Source organism: Microcaecilia unicolor, chromosome 2 (genome assembly GCF_901765095.1).
Source record: "Microcaecilia unicolor chromosome 2, aMicUni1.1, whole genome shotgun sequence".
Classification (NCBI taxonomy): Eukaryota; Metazoa; Chordata; class Amphibia; order Gymnophiona; family Siphonopidae; genus Microcaecilia; species Microcaecilia unicolor.
The window spans coordinates 454,407,212-454,425,371 of record NC_044032.1 but is presented as its reverse complement, the minus strand read 5'-3'; the positions used below and the strand labels follow the sequence as shown (position 1 = coordinate 454,425,371).

Here is an 18,160-nt window from a genome sequence, read left to right as displayed (position 1 = left end):
TGCGACAGAGCAGCTGCTGCAGCTGCCACACTGTAGGCTTCAGAGAGCTTATCAAAGTTCTTTTTGCTGAAAATACGTTCAACAGCTGGATAATCTGATCCTCCTTCAGCTATCTCTGTTGGGTCGGGTGAATCTGTTGAAGATGGTACAGCTTCCACATTGGTTGCATGTTCTCCAATCATTGTCACTTAGGATTCTAAAAAAAGATCTGCGGGGCCTGTATCAGCTATTTAGTAGATTTTGTTGGGCAGGGAAAAGACGAAGATGCGTCTGTCCGTTAGATGGGAGACTGGAGAATGGGGGACATGGGTCTCCCCAATTTACAACAGTATACCAAGCATGTCTTTTACGCCACTTGGGTGACTGGTTTGGTCGGATACAGACCTACACATCAACTGAATTCAAAAGCGCATATTATGCACCATATAATTTTTTTTCATTATTACACTGTCTAAATCGCAAACGCCTCCTTGCCTGAGGAGCTTGTTATTAGGGCCCTGCAGGAGATGTGGTGTATATTAGTGGGGCAACTGGGAGCCAACCCTTCGGAGTCCAACCAACTCACTCTAAGGGTAACGGGTCTTTTCAGCCAGGCATGGACAATCCGATTTTTGTTGTGTGGGAAAGAAAAGATATTATGTTACTGGAACATGTCTTAGGGGAAGAGGGTGGGTTGATCCCCTTTGAGAGGTTGCAAGAACAGGTGGGACAGCAGTGGGGTAACCGATTTGCGTGTGGGCAGCTTAAACATTATGTTTCATCCTTGGAAAAGACACAGCTGGCGGTTCATTTGGGTGTGAAGGTCCGGGAGTTTTTTCGAGAGGTTGAGATCCGAGGTTTGTCGGTTTCGGGTCTTCGCCGGGCCCTGATAAAGGGGATCCCAGATAGGGATTTTTCTTGGTTGAAAGCTAGATGGGAGGAGGATTTGGGGGTGTCGCTGCTACACTAAGGGGGGGGGGTATTCTCGCTTACTACAGAGGTGAGGCTCAGGGAATGTGGATATCGTGTAATTCTCTGAGCTTATTGGACCAAAGCCCACCTAGCACACATGGAGAAACCTATGGAACTTTGTAAGTCTTAGTGCTTTGAAAATGAGCCCCACGGTGGAAGGAGGGGAGGCGGGCTGTCCTAAATGTCACCATCAAACTTATTTTCATGCTATCTGGCTATGTCCTAACATTAAAGTGTTTTGGGGGCGGATCAAGGGCTTCTACTCTTCTATGATGGCTTGCAATATTCAAGGGACAGTGGAACAATTTTACTAGATAAGCCTGGCGTGCTTAGACCCAATGCTAAATATAACGTTCTTTTATGCCTAAACTTAGTTTGGTGGCCAAAAAAGTAATTTTGCAATAATGGACGTCGCCAGACCCTGGCATTTTGGCACAGGCGGAACCAAGTGCACATGTTGGCCACCTGGGAAGCTAAGGAGGCTAGAGGGTCTCATAAAAGCAAACAAAATTTTTTGAAGCTTTGGAATCCCTATTTGCAAATATTAAGTCCACAGGGACGAAGTATCCTGATCAATAACCTATAAAGGAGTAAATGATAAACACAGTTTTTCAAATCTCTCAACGAATTAGGAATCTGGAGAATATATTGGGTTAGGGGGTGGGCTGGTAGAGGATGGGAGGAGGGGAAGGAAGGGAGAGGGGATTAGGGGGGGGAAGGCAGATCTATAGGGTGGGTAATTTGAAGATTGCTAGAGTTTGGGAATCTAGGATAGGATTGGGCTGGGGACATTGTACTTAGGGTTGATACCAGGAGAGGCAGTGGGAAGGGATGTCTGGAGTAGGGGAAGGGAGGGAGGTACTAGTGAAATGATTGATTGAATGATCTTAGTGCTAGACATAAGAGCGGAGAGCTAAAGTTAAGAGGATGGTAGGTTGCTCCTGTTGGTCTCCAGATGATATGTCCTCCTCCTCATTATTGGTACTTGCACTTCAAGCTACATCTGTGAGGGCAGGATGGGGTATAGGATGGGGCAGGGTGGAGAGAAAATTGATAAAACTTTGATGACAACACTGTTACTTTGTTCCTAATAAGTTTATTTGCTTGTTGTGATTGGAAATTTTGTTTCTTTCTTTTGTGATTTTTTTTGTATAATGTGAATAATGGCTGTTTTGTATGGTGGATTCATCAATAAAAATTGTTGAAACATAAATTATAAAGAGCAGAGATATATATGCTAAATATTATTTCTCCACATGGGTTAAATTTACAAATTGACTGGTTGTCACTACTGTGAAGCCAGGAAGCTGATTGGGCAGGGAGGGTCGTATGAGTTTTAAAAAGGTGGCGCTTAGGAGCGTTTTGACATTTTAAACAACATTCAAGTGATTACAAGTTGTGGCAGTAGCCAGGTAAATAAGCAGTTAGTAGGTGCATTGTTTTAAGATCTTATGTATGTATACATACAGCTAAGGTAATCTTATATATACTTTTTAGGACCGAGCCCTGATGCAGCTTAGGCGAAACATGGCCCATGTCAACTAGGGGTCCTGATGGAGACAGCACTATTGAGGTAAGAGTTTGAAATTTTATATTTGGAAAGTTACACAGTTGTGTAGATAACGTTTGAAATGCTTGGTAGAATTGAAGAAAGGAACATGGAAAAAAAGGTTAGAGATTTATTTGGACCGATGATGAATTCAGCGAGTCATGAGGCTGTGCTCCTCATGTGAAAAAAGTCACTGCTGAAGTCCTTTACTAAAAAGGTATTTAGGATAATTTATTAAAGGCATTTGGTTTTTACAACTAGCTAATACTTATACCCTGCCATATGAGTGATTAGGACTTATAAGCCTCTTGGGTGGAACAACTTGTTCAGGCACAGGTACATGGAAACAACCTGGTGAAGTATATATGGTCTCATTTGTTAACAAATGGAATGCTATTTTAAACAAACTCAGTAAAGATTTAATACTATTTATCATTGAGATAACACCTAAGGTTGAGATGGATTTAAAGGTTGAAATAGAAACTGTGAGCAATATTCTAAAATTAACTGAGGATAATGACAGATTAGAGAAGCAACAGTTGACGTTGGCATCAAAAATGCAATCATTCAAAGAACCTGTGAGTCAGCTCAACATCAAGAAACATAAGTGGGATGAACATAATTATCAAACGAATAATATTTATCATTGGATGAATAAGGATGGGAAGATTAAGGAAGACAGGTGGACAGTGATAAAGAATTCTTCAGGAGAATCTGATCTGAATGATGATATGGAGAGACCACCAATGAGACAAGAACATGTTTTTAATCCAGCAAAAGATTAGGCAGAGGCAGAGAGCAAGTGGCCTTTCAAGATCAACAACAGGCCTGTGTACTTGAGCCAGATGAATGCAGGAGAGATCAGTTAGACAGTGATACCTATAGCTGATGTGGAGATTTCAAGGCAACAACGGGAGCTATTAGAACTAGGTTTGGGTTTTGTCCCCACCCAAAGATATGATTAATTTAATTCATATAGCTTTACACCAATTTATGCACGCTACATCTAAGAAAATATTGTGAACATATTGAAGAACAGCCAGAAGTTATCTATAATGAAGCCAAAATCTACTTGATATGGGTACAGACCTTGAATTCAGTAATCCCAACATTTCAGAGATGAGTTTTTAGAGATCTGAAGCATCTTGAGGACTCTTTTCATCATAGCACAACATATCAAATACAACACTAATCCGGCAATTGCTTCACACAACAATCAAATCCCACTGCTCATTGGACATTTGCCCCAGTTACTTACTAAAGGAACCTACCACCCAATTCCTAGAAAGTATCACAGCCTACTTAGCTGAGCTACTAACCACAGGAATCTTCCCTGATGAAAAAGGTAACATCATCCTAACGCCTATCCCCAAAAATCCCAAATCAAGCAAAAGTGAGGTCAAAAACTACAGACCAGTGGTTTTCATACTCCTTATTGCCAAATTACTAGAAAGAATTGTCAATAAGCAACTCACAGAGTACCTGCACAACTTCTCAATACTCCACAACTCTCAATAAGGATTTAGATCTCGCCACAGCACAGAAACGACACTTACGCACTCATTGTCAACTTCAGAAGAGAAATCAGTCAAGACAGAAACATACTACTACTGCTACAATTTGACATGTCCTCGGCCTTCGACATGGTCGACCACAGCACCTTAATAAGAATACTCAACAAGATTGGCATAAATGGAACAGTCTCCAATGGTTCAAAAAATTCCTAACCAAGAGATCATACCAAGTCAAAATTAAAAACAAACTTTGCTCTACATGGAAAGCTCAATCAGGAGTCCCACAGGGATCCTCAATTTCTCCAATTCTCTTCAACTTCATGATGACCTCTCTAGCCAAGACTCTCGACAATCAAGGACTTAACCCTTATATATACGCAGACAATGTGACTATATAAATACCATTCAAAAATGACATCAAAGACATCTCAGAGAAAATCAAAAGAAGGATAAACATACTAGAAAACTGGGCCACAGCCTTCAAGTTCAAACCAAAAAAGACTCAATTCCTGGTAATAACAGCACCACATAAACAAAACTCCTCACCCAACATAACCAAAGATGGGATCACACATCCACTCTCGGACAACCTAAAACAACTGGGAGTAATTATCAAACACTGACGCTTGAAACCCAGGTCACAAAGGCTATATGAACACATTTCACATGAAGTGGAAACTCAGGAGAATTAGAAACAACTTCCCACTAAAGTATTTCGACTCATTGTTCAATCCACTGTTTGTACACACCTAGACTACTACAATGCTCTACTCAGGTTGCAAACAGCAAATCACAAAGAGACTTCAAATGGTCCAAAATACAGCAGACTCATTTTCAGGAAACCAAGATACAAAAGAGCCACTCCTCTACTACAAGCACTACATTGGCTCCCAATCAAAGCTTGTGTAACCTTCAAACTCTGTATGTGGCTCATAATCCATTGCAAAGCGCCTGCTTACCTATCAGACATGATCATCCTATCCCTCAAAACACAGTAAAAGATGTGAGGAATTACCTGACCCTTTACTACCCCAGCTGCCACAAACTCATCCACAGACTCGTTCATGCTGCGAACGTCCCCTACCTAAGCTCCAAGATGTGGAATGCCCTATCAAAATCTCTAAGATTCATAACACCCCATACTATGTTTAGGAAACACCTCAAGACCTCCCTTATTCAAGAAGTTCCTACCCACAGACAACAAAATCGAACAAACCTCACTGACCACGTAGAATCGGTGGATTATGAAGGATTACGACAAAATAAGAACTTTTCCCTATCCCTTGCCTCTTTCCTTTCTCCACCCATTGAAGCACTCACGACAATTACCTATTATTGTTCAGCTCAACTTTATTTGTTGCATTTGTACCACATTTTCCCACCTATTTGCAGGCTCAATGTGGCTTACATAGTACCGTCAAAGGCGTTTGCCCAGTCGGTGGATAACAAATACAAAGTTGTATAGTGATCGTATGAGGTATAAGTGGAGGGTCGGAATGGATGAAGATTGTGTGTAACTGTAACTCTATGCCTATTGTTCATCTTAAATGTAATGATTTAACCTTGCACATCCACAATATAACTCTCTACCTCTGATAGCTTCTGTTGCAAGATATCTTTAGTAAGATATCTGATATCTTCTTTTGTTCATCTTAAATGTAACCATTTACCAGTGTACATCCAAGATGTAATTCTCTACCTCTATCTTCTGCTCATCTTAAATGTAATGATTCACCATTGTACATGTTTGACGATGGAATAGAGAATGCATATGAGCTACAACGAGCAGCTCATTTGCATTCCCTTTCCTTAATGCATGTCCGTTCCTTACCAATTCACTAAGGGAATCGGTAAGGGAAGGGCTCTAACGATTGTTTAGTGCATCTGGCCCATAGTTTTGAAACTAAGGGGTCCTTTTAAACAGGCTCTTTCAAGCTAACTCAGCAACCTATGCAAATATTCTACTTCCCCACACTTAATTAACACCTAATTGAGGTGACTGGACATGCTACCTCTCCAGCAACCAAAGAACAGAAAATAACTGTGTTTAGAACAAGAGTTTTTGGCTGTTAAGAGTGGACAAAGGAGGATATACCACAATACAATCGAAACAGGTTTATTTGAGAGAAGCATATTTGCAGTTGACCAATACACAAACTTATTTGAAGCTTGAAGAGGATCCAGCTATACAACTACAGGACATTATTAAGTATAAAGTGGATGATGCATTTTTATCCATTGTGATAGCAGCACAGGAGATGGCATTTTTTATGTAGTAGACATCCTAGCACTCCAAGAATATATTTTGTCCCCAAGACATATAGATGTGTGGCTTCTCAACCAGGATAAAAACAGTGTCAATGAGGCCTTTAGTATTAGAGCCACTGAGCAAATTTATTGATTATTTTTTGAAACCTAAAGTTGGACAGTTTAAGTCCCATACACAGCACTACTAACTTTTTAAGAGTAAATCGGGAGATTCAACTGACAAATAGTATTTTTGTGTCATTGGATGTGAAATCATATATTCAGATCCCACAAAAGGAGGCTTTATCAGCCATCAAATATGTTTTGGAAAAGCCTGACGCTCATAAACCAATATCTACCAGGCTTTTTTTTAATGGATTTTGTGTCTTTAGATGTTCAAAAGAAAATAAGACAAGGAATATTATAATGCCTCTGTATCACTCCATGGTGCAACCTCACATTGTGTATTGTGTGCAATTCTGGTCACCGTATCTTAAAAAGATATAGCAGAATTAGAAAAGGTTGAAATAGGGTGACCAAAAGGATTAAGAAGTTAGGACTCTTCAGCTTGGAAAAGAGACAGCTGGGGGGATATGATAGAGGTCTACAAAATGCTTAGTGGTGTAGAAAGGGTAAACATAAATCAATTTTTTACTCTTTCAAAAAATATAAAGACTAGGGACACTCAAGGGAGTTACATGGTACTACTTTTAAAATGAACAGGTAAAATATGTTTTACTCAACGGATAGTTAAGCTCTGGAACTCGTTGCCAGAGGATATGGTATCAGTGGTTAATGTATTAAAAAAAAGAGTTTGAACAAGTTCCTGGTGGAAAAGTCCATAGTCTGCTATTGAGACAGACATGGGGAAAGCCACTTCTTGTATCTTGGATCAGTAGCATGTATCTTGGTACTATTTGGTATTCTGTCAGGAAATTGTGACTTGAATTGGCCACTGCAGGAGGAAGGATACTGGGCTAGATGGATAATTGGTCTGATCCAGTATGGCTATTCATGTTCTTATGTACTATGATCAGTAGTAATACACAATTGGATTTTTTAGATGCCCAATTATATCGGGAGGGCGCTATTATTCAGACTACATTATACCGGAAGCCAGTTTTTAAATCACCTTCCATAATTTCCAGAGCTTTTACTCCTATCAATTGAGAGTGAGCCTGGTCAATTTTTATAAACATGTCAGATTTGCTCCACAATGATGCTGAAATAATGAAGCAACGATTTTTGATGAGAGGATACCCCAACTCATTGATCAGAAGTGTCCACTATAGAGCCAAATTCGCTGAACGTGAGACTCTTCTTCAATACAATATTACTAGCCCTTGTGAGAAGATAGTAGCAGTACTTCCTTTTGTAACACATATTATGTCTGTAGTATCACTAATATTTAAATACTGTTATATTTCAACATACCAACCTTGTGTAAGCTATTAGGGTTCCCTAATAGCTTACACAAGGGGCCGGATGTAAGCAGAGATTTTGATATATAAAAAATAAATTATCCCTTTTCAATTGAGGTGACTGTCGTGTCAAAGTAGACCTAAGGTAATCTATATATATACAGTGGGGGAAATAAGTATTTGATCCCTTGCTGATTTTGTAAGTTTGCCCACTGACAAAGACATGAGCAGCCCATAATTGAAGGGTAGGTTATTGGTAACAGTGAGAGATAGCACATCACAAATTAAATCCGGAAAATCACATTGTGGAAAGTATATGAATTATTTGCATTCTGCAGAGGGAAATAAGTATTTGATCCCCCACCAACCAGTAAGAGATCTGGCCCCTACAGACCAGGTAGATGCTCCAAATCAACTCGTTACCTGCATGACAGACAGCTGTCGGCAATGGTCACCTGTATGAAAGACACCTGTCCACAGACTCAGTGAATCAGTCAGACTCTAACCTCTACAAAATGGCCAAGAGCAAGGAGCTGTCTAAGGATGTCAGGGACAAGATCATACACCTGCACAAGGCTGGAATGGGCTACAAAACCATCAGTAAGACGCTGGGCGAGAAGGAGACAACTGTTGGTGCCATAGTAAGAAAATGGAAGAAGTACAAAATGACTGTCAATCGACAAAGATCTGGGGCTCCACGCAAAATCTCACCTCGTGGGGTATCCTTGATCATGAGGAAGGTTAGAAATCAGCCTACAACTACAAGGGGGGAACTTGTCAATGATCTCAAGGCAGCTGGGACCACTGTCACCACGAAAACCATTGGTAACACATTACGACATAACGGATTGCAATCCTGCAGTGCCCGCAAGGTCCCCCTGCTCCGGAAGGCACATGTGACGGCCCGTCTGAAGTTTGCCAGTGAACACCTGGATGATGCCGAGAGTGATTGGGAGAAGGTGCTGTGGTCAGATGAGACAAAAATTGAGCTCTTTGGCATGAACTCAACTCGCCGTGTTTGGAGGAAGAGAAATGCTGCCTATGACCCAAAGAACACCGTCCCCACTGTCAAGCATGGAGGTGGAAATGTTAGTTTTGGGGGTGTTTCTCTGCTAAGGGCACAGGACTACTTCATCGCATCAATGGGAGAATGGATGGGGCCATGTACCGTACAATTCTGAGTGACAACCTCCTTCCCTCCGCCAGGGCCTTAAAAATGGGTCGTGGCTGGGTCTTCCAGCACGACAATGACCCAAAACATACAGCCAAGGCAACAAAGGAGTGGCTCAGGAAGAAGCACATTAGGGTCATGGAGTGGCCTAGCCAGTCACCAGACCTTAATCCCATTGAAAACTTATGGAGGGAGCTGAAGCTGCGAGTTGCCAAGCGACAGCCCAGAACTCTTAATGATTTAGAGATGATCTGCAAAGAGGAGTGGACCAAAATTCCTCCTGACATGTGTGCAAACCTCATCATCAACTACAGAAGACGTCTGACCGCTGTGCTTGCCAACAAGGGTTTTGCCACCAAGTATTAGGTCTTGTTTGCCAGAGGGATTAAATACTTATTTCCCTCTGCAGAATGCAAATAAATTCATATACTTTCCACAATGTGATTTTCCGGATTTAATTTGTGATGTGCTATCTCTCACTGTTACCAATAACCTACCCTTCAATTATGGGCTGCTCATGTCTTTGTCAGTGGGCAAACTTACAAAATCAGCAAGGGATCAAATACTATTTCCCCCACTGTATATATATATATATATATATAATATATATATATATTATATACAGATTACCTTAGGTCTACTTTGAATCATGTCTAATATGGCTACAATGAACTCCAATTTTTCCACTGGGGTGAAACACGTCTTTTTGAATTAGGTGCCTTTCATTAGTTATCCTGGCTTTCAAAATGCATCTACATAACTGTGTAACTTCCCATATATAAAATCTCAATCACGTCACTTAGGCCTAGGAAGGGATGGAAATTTTCTTTACTCCACCTTTCCCATGGTGGGATAGCTGACCACAGTGACCGATAAAAAGGAAGAGAGTTCCTGAAGCAGCAATTCCTGATGTTCAGAGCAAAACTTTGATGCTCTTGAAGGGCAACTTAAAGGGAGTTTTCACCACTTTCCTACCAAAAGATTCCAAAGTCCTTCTATTCCCCTTCAGGGACACCAAAGAGTGAGTTTTGGAGCTTTTGGCTCTTTTGAGAGCAGATTCAATGACCATAGAGTGGTATGGCAGCTGGAGCTTCTCAAATCCAGAAACTTTTTGGACTCTATATGTAGAGATGGCCTTCTTATGAATAGGCTGCATGGAGAAGGAGCTGTCTCATGGCTTCATTTGCACAATCTTAAGAATGTTGCGAACGGGCACTGTCACAGTTTCCCAAGGGGGGCTTCTGCCCTGGGCTTATCCTCAACATCCAACTCAAATGGGATGGCCTCAGCCATCTCAGTAGCAAAATTGGTAAAGGAAAACTCCTCAGGGAAAAAGTTTCTCCTTTCATGAGGGGTTTGACCTGATGGAAAGAAAGAGACCCTTCCTCTGAGAAGACCTCTGGCTCCCAAGTCTATATCAGACTCAGGGCAATACTCCTCCTGGGATGCCTGAGTCTGGGCTTGCCTTAATCTACTGGTCTCACATCCAGGCTCTGTGCTGGAGTAGTACTGAGGAATGGAGATTATCCTGGGCCTGAGGGACTGGAGAGAAGCACCACCTCAGCTGGTGCCAACTCCGATGGCCTTCTGGGCACTGGCATTGAGGCACAGCCAACAGGCAGGGCATGGGTCACCAGGATAGCCTGTGGAAACATCATAGCTGGCATCAATGTCCTTCAAGCCTTGGCATTGGGCTGAGCCAAGATACGGTCCAGTTCCTCTTATAACATGATCTGGAACCACTCACGAGAGCAGGCATCAGAAAGAGCCAAGTCAGTCCTAGTGTGGTCAGGTCCACAGAAGGTCCTCTGAATCAGAAGCCAAGTACCCGCACAGGAGGCTGGTGCATCAGTGCTAAATATGTGGAAGGGGAGTGATCCTCATGGTGGTGACGCTTCTTGGGCACCAATGAGGTCGATCCCAGAGCTTCTGGCACTGTGCCTCGAAGGGAACCAATGTTGATGTTTCTTGGCTCCACCTGATGCTTGGAGTCAGAGTCCCTCAGCACCAACAAGGAGATAGGAGAGGAAAATCCCAGTCAGGATACCAAGGCCTAAGGGGCCAAATGGGCCACAAAAAAAACAAAGGAACTTAAAAATGCCAAAAAAACTAAGACATTACAGGGAAAAAAAAAGGTCTCACACAGCATTTACAATAGAGAAGCCAAAAGGAAGACGGTGGGAAAGCCAAAAATTTACAAACTGGGCACACTCTGAGATGATTACAGTGCATCATATATGCTCCACAGAAAAATGCAGACTGCCTTGGTCTTGTGTGGCACTTGCAGGCAGATAGATGTGCCCATAGGCGGTCGGTGGCCCAACTGTTTGGGGAGGCTAAAGGGGGCGGGGTTAGGGGTGGAGCCAGGGGCGGAGCTTATAGCCACAATTAACACAGAAAAAAAATAAGTAAAAATAAAATAGTCACAATACCTTTTGTTAAATTTAGATATTAGATATGTATCATATGTCAAAGAATAAAGTGGTTGCTCAAAGCATATACTAACCACAATCGCTCAACTGCAAAACACTATGCACATGTTTGTGCAAAAACATACTCAAACCTTACTGTACCATAACACTAGGCAGACCCTAATACACCAATATACTACCCATATAGAAAATGCAGACCGTCAACAATATGAAACAAGGGATCATAATATCACAATTCTCATGTAACGCCACAAAACACCCTTTTAGGGTGGATAGTGTTCACAATGAGCTCCTTTTATTAACAACTATATATAGATCCTTCAAGAGGTAGTGTGTCATGATTTAGGCTCTAAAACCCTTTCCGATGTTTTGGTGCCACCTCAGTAATGCCAATACACAATCTCTCCACTGCAAAACACTATACACAAACTTGTGCAAAAACACACTCATAACCTTAGCAAACCATAACAGCAAATTCCAAGGACAGGATGAGCTACAACCTTATGCGTGGAAAAGCAGCACTGTAATTACACCGGGCTCTAAAACACCAGTACACAACCTATTGAAACAAAAAAAAAAAAGGGCTGTAAATACTACACACTAGTAGAATACTGCACCTTGATTACACATGAAAACACATGACACAACAGATATGAAGGCAAAACTGGAAAGTTACCTCAAGAAGTCAGACTCAGCATGCAGCAATACTAGAAAATTGAAACTTACATGCAAAATATCACAGATGCACATTTCCAAAAGCTGACATATTCCAGTTAATAAATTCTGAATAAAATACTTTTTTCTACCTTTGTTGTCTGATCATTTAGTTTTTCTATTCTTTGGTCCCATGTTTTTTCTCTCAACAGTCCACCATCCTCCTGTGTCCTTATGCCTGTCTACCATCTGTAGCCCTGTCCTTATCCTTTCTCCAGTTTCAGCATCTGCCCTCAAAGTGTTCCAATCCAGCCCTTAAATTCAGCAATTTCCCCTCCATCCAAATCCAGCATGTCTCCCCTCCATCCATGTGCATGAACTTCCTCTGTCTTTCCTCCCTCCATCCATGTCCGGCATTTCTCCTCTCTCCCTTCTACTCCATCCGTGTGCATCTCCTTCTTCCCTCCCCTCCATCCATCCATGTCTTTCTCTTCTACCCTTCCATCCAGTGTCATCCCTCTTTCTCTCATCCTTCTACCCATTACCCTCTCCCAATCCTTCCGTCTATTGTCTCCCTCTCCTTCCATCCATTGTCTCCCTCTATCTCCCTTCCTTCTAAACATCTCTCTCTCGACCCTTTTCCATTCAGCATGTCCTCTCTATCCCCATCCTTCCAGTGTTCCTCTTTCCCTCCCTACCCTTACGTCCAGTGTCTTCCCTCTTTCTGCCTGCCCCCTCTTCCAGCATTTTCCCTCTTTCTCCTCCCTCCTTTCATTCAGCATTTCTCCGTCTGACAGCTAGGGTCTGCCCCAGTTTCTCCCCAGCAGCTTCTCTCTCTCTCTCCCCATCTTCCACTACTCTCTCTCTCTCTCCTCTTCCATCCAGCATCTCCCCTTTTCTCTCTGGCTCTCCCGGCTCTCTTCCATGTCCCCTCTTTCGCTCCCCTCTCTGGCTCCCCCTGCTCTCTTCCATGTCCCCTCTTTCTCTCCCCCATCTCTCTCTGGCTGTCCCCTTCTCTCTTCCATGTCCCCTCTTTCTCTCCCCATCTCTCTGGCTGTCCCCTGCTCTCTTCCATGTCCCCTCTTCTCTCCCCATCTCTCTCTGGCTGTCCCCTGCTCTCTCTTCCATGTCCCCTCTTTCTCCCCCATCTCTCTCTGGCTGTCCCCTTCTCTCTTCCATGTCCCCTCTTTCTCTCCCATCTCTCTCTGGCTCTCCCCTGCTCTCTTCCATGTCCCCTCTTTCTCTCCTCATCTCTCTCTGGCTCTCCCCTGCTCTCTTCCATGTCCCCTCTTTCTCTCCCCTCTCTCTGGCTCTCCCCTGCTCTCTTCCATGTCCCCTCTTTCGCTCCCCATCTCTCTCTGCCTGTCCCCTGCTCTCTTCCATGTCCCCTCTTTCTCTCCCCCTCTCTCTCTGACTCTCCCCTGCTCTTTTGCATGTCCCTGGCTCTCCCCTGCACTTTTCCACTTTCTCTCTCTCTCCAGCGCGTCCTCATGCATCCCACCTTTCTCTTCCCTCCCCTTCTTGCTCCCATCACTCTCACTCCTTTCTCCACCCCCCTTTTCCTATTCCCTGCCATTGCTTTCCTTCCTCCCTCTTCCCCTTAGATGTGGCACCTCACATCCTCCTCCTCCACCCCCTTTCCCTTTGGTCTAGCAGCTGGCTGGCATGATGCATCGCTCACCCCCCCCCCCCCCCTAGTGCAGTATCGCTTTCCCCCTCCGCTCCTGTCATGTCTTTGAACGTCGAGGATTCCTTCCGGTAGCAGCAGAATTGGCAATGATGTAAGCGCTGCTTTCAGCCTGCCCCAGAAGCCTTCTCTGGACAGCGTCCTTCCTACGCGGGAAACTGTACAGAGAGTGCTTCCGGGGCAGGCTGAAAGCAGCGCTTACATCATTGCCAATTTTGATGCTACCGGAAGGAATCCTTGACATTCAAAGACGACGTGACAGGACAGGAGCGGAGGGGAGAGCGATACTGCAGTAGTCGGGGGGGGGGGGTGGCGGTAATGATCGCGCGGTCCACGGGAGGGAGGGAGGGATGTTCAAGGCAGCGGGAGCTGCACCCGGGGTGGTCCAGTCTGCCCTGCTCCACTTCTGGCCTGGGGAGGCTTAGCCTCCCCAAGCCTCTTATACCGGGAGCCTATGGATGTGCCACTTCTATTAGCCTTCACTTTTAAAATGCTGAGGAGCTGGACTCTATCAGATGATGTCACCCACATGTGGAATTATAGTGTCCTGCTTGTCATTGGAGAATGGTCTTTATTGCCATTTTCTCTGTTTTCCATTATGCCAAATTAGGCCTGCTACTGGACAGGTGCCTCAGCACCTCCTCAGAGAGGAGTTGGATGGTTTCTTTAGTTCTTAATACCCTATTGCAAGATTTCTCATTCAATCACATTTTATGTTTAGTTCCAAAGGTACTACAACAAGCTATATGAGTACTGTATAACTTCTGATGTTTCTCACAAATTATTTACGCAGTTTTTCTTATAGGCACATGTTAGAATTAGTAACTATTACTTTGCCATTCTTTTCCTCAAAGCTCATAAAATAGGTTGAATCTGATTTTTACTAAAGGTTTCCCCCTTTTTTGGTCAACAGAACTTCCAGTATGTGTGCATAAGCATGAAATAAATATACTACATTTTCTTTCTTCATCATTTTCTTTTAAATCATTCTAAAATGAAGCTACATCTTCTGATTTCTAATTACCAGTTCTTTCTTGGATTTGTTACTGATGTATCACACATTAAAATAAACCAATGACATGACTGGGAGCTTCTGGACAGCTGGACCTGTCAATCTCAGGTATAAATATCAGAAGTTAGACATGTTAACAGAGATCTAACAGGCAGAATCTTTCCTGCATAACCTTCTGTCTACAGTACATCTGCTCCACAGATGTAGTCATACATACATTTACCATCAACTTTTCATCACCTTGTTCATTAGTGTTTAAATTTTGCATAATTTGTCAGCAGCCTCTGTTGGTAGGTAATTTATTCCTTATGGAAGTTACTTGCTGTACTATGCTACAGTTATCGAGTCAGTGACCCCAAGACACTAACTTGCTACCATAAAGTTTAAGACTAATCTTCAGACTGATTAGTTATAATTTCTTAACACTATTAATGTAATGTACTTTAAGATGAAGGTATCAATCACAAGTTTCTATTAAAGGATCTCAGCTCCATGTACAGAATCTACTAAATACATCACAGGGATAAATGATTATGCCTACATTTTTCCTTCACAACAAACCAGAAATGTTGTTCAGTGACAATACACTACAGGCCCAATGTTCAAAAAAAGCTGAGCTCCACAATTTATTTATGTTACATTTGTACCCCACACTTTCCCACTCATGGCAGGCTCAATGCGGCTTACATATTGTATACAGGTACTTATTTGTACCCGTGGCAATGGAGGGTTAAGTGACTTGCCCAGAGTCACAAGGAGCTGCATGTGCCTGAAGTGGGAATCAAACTCAGTTCCTCAGTTCCCAGGACCAAAGTCCACCGCCCTAACCACTAGGCCGCTCCTCCAGTCCCAAATTAGGCCCCTAAAATTTGTGAACTTTTTAAAAGCCAAATTTAGGTGCCTAAGTTTTCAGTTGCAAATTCATCTTAATTTAGCTTAAAGGTTATGCCTATAAGTGTATCCCCACCATTCATTGCCTAGATTATTAGCCTAAATTATGTACCTAGTGCTGAAAATCAGCACTGAGCTTCTAAATATTTTTCCCCACTCTTAATCTGACCGTGTTGACACACCACTTTTTATGCTCCTAAATTTAGGAGTTTAGAGAAAATTTTGAGTATAAATTTAAGATCATAGCCCTAGTAATTTTTCAAAGAGGCCAATTTAGGAGCATAACTCTCAAAGGGGCCCTTTTACTATAGAGCGTTAAGCCTTAATGTATGGTTGGCATGTGGAAAAAAAGGCTTATGGCAAAATGCATTAAAGTGTTTTGAGGTAATATTCCGGTTGTGGCACGATAACTGTGCATTAGCTATTTTTAAAAATATTCTGGAGGAGGCATGTCATATGCAGAGAGTGGGAATTCCTGTGCTTTCTAGCTTGTGTATTCTTCGGGTTAACTGATAATGCAGATTAATATGGGAGCACTTATGGCTAGATTTAGTAAATGGCACTCAAAAACTGATGTCTGAAAAAAGAAATCGGCACTCAGCACTGAGTGCTCTTTACAGAATAGCATGTGGTGCCAATTCCTGAGATCAACTTGGGGCGCAAATACTTATGCCTGTTGAAACCAGGTGTAAATCCTGGTGCACAAGTTGGCACGCATCAATAGCATTCTATAACTGCACCCAAAATTTCAGAATGCCCCTCCCATTGCTGTGCCCCCCTTTTGAGTTGCGTGTATTGGGATTTGGTGTCAAGTGTTATAGAATAGCACACAGGTAGATGCACGTGCAAATTCTAATTGGTGCCAATTAATGTTAATAATTCATTGTTAGTATCCAATTATTGCTTGTTAGTGGCTCATTAACCAATTAAGTTGTGCAACCTCAGGACTGCATCCAAATTTGTACAACCTTTACAGAATACGGGGGTTAGTGCTTCCTAAATAAGAGGCTGTAAATGCTCCCATGTTAATTTTTTGCAGATCGTGAGCTCTAATGTTGACACTAGTGCATGACCTCAAATTTAAAACAAACAAAAAAACTTTTATTTTTCATTTAGTTTTATTGTTTTTTTATAACAAAATGACAATATATAAATAGCCAATTGTGACAAATTTAACAAGTTATAACATGTACTCAGGTAGACAAAATACAATGTAGGCTCATTGTGACTTACATAGTACCGGAGAGGCGTTTGCAGACTCGGTGCAAACAAATACAAAGTGATGTTGTGGTAAGATGTTGCGGAGGACGCAACCAATTACGGCCCTCAAAAAACGAACCACATCCGGTGGGAGGCGATCGACGCCCCCTGAAGCCAGCCTCTAAAGCATGCCAGAGCTGGCACCTGTACCTTGAGAACTCAACGAGAGTGATTTCTGTACACCCTCCTGAAGAAACACGAGGATAATCAATACCGAAGCTGCTGACAATCCCGAACTCGCACACCACGAATCGAAGGTACGCCACACTCTAGCATAAGCTATCGAGGTGGACTCTTTTCCGAGCCTGAAGCATCATAGTGATAACTGCGTCCGGATACCCTTCCTTCTCAACTTCACCCCTTTCAAAGGCCAGGCTGCAAGACCAAAGGGGGAGGGATCCTCCATCATGACTGGTCCCTGCAGCAAGAGACCGTCCTGCACCTGGAGAGGACGATCGAACAGGAGCCTGACCATATCCGCATACCAGGGACGTCTGGGCCAATCCAGGGTCACCACTCGACTGGGATGACTGGCAATGTGAGTCAGTAACCTGCCCACCATAGGCCAGGGGGAAAGGCATAGAGCAGGCCCCTGGGCCCAGGTTGTAGAAGAGCATTGATGCCTTCCGAGCCCAGCTCTCTTCCCCTGCTGAAGAAACGGGGAACCTTAAGTCCATCACCGGTATCCCCCAACAGGTAGCTATCTAATCGAAGGCCAGAGGGGAGAGTGTCCACTCCCCTGGCTCCAACTGGTGGCGACTAAGAAAGTCCGCTTGCACATTCTGTGACCCCGCTATATGAGTCGCGTCAAGAGAGCGCAAGATGAGTCTCTGCTCAACGGCAGATCAGGGCGCCTCGCGCACTAGTGGTGCACCCAATGGTTACAAAGGCGACTGTCATCGCATTGTCCGAGAGAACTCAAACTGAGCAACCACGGAGAAGGAGACAGAAACTCCCAAAGGGCCAGACGATCGCCCGTAACTCCAAGTGGTTGATGGACCAAGACGCCTCCGTCGAGGTCCAAATGCCCTGGGCCATCTGTTGGTGGCAATGAGCCCCTCAACCAGACAGCAATGCATCCGTGGTCACCATCTTCCATTCCTGGTTTGCAGAGGAATGTCCGACACCGATTCTTTTGAATGAACCACCAGTGCAAAACTGTGTGCAGATGGGTTGAATATGATACCCGAACCTCGTAATCCTCCAAGAGAGGATTATTTGTAGGCACTGCCTCCATCATATGCAATATGTCTCACATGTATTTCATTGTGGAAATTCCTGAAAACTCAACTGGGTTGTGGGCCCCCGAGGACTGACACTGAGCACCCCTGGCATAGAGAGTATGTTGTTCCCATCAGTGAAATAAACTCC

At 43.2% G+C, this 18,160-nt stretch overlaps 1 protein-coding gene across 3 annotated transcripts in view; it reads right to left on the bottom strand.

Moving 5' to 3' along the window:
* The window catches only part of SFXN5 (sideroflexin 5), a 743,850-nt gene that overhangs the window by 320,665 nt on the left and 405,025 nt on the right, over positions 1-18,160 (bottom strand). The gene's annotated exons all lie outside the window — the stretch shown is intronic.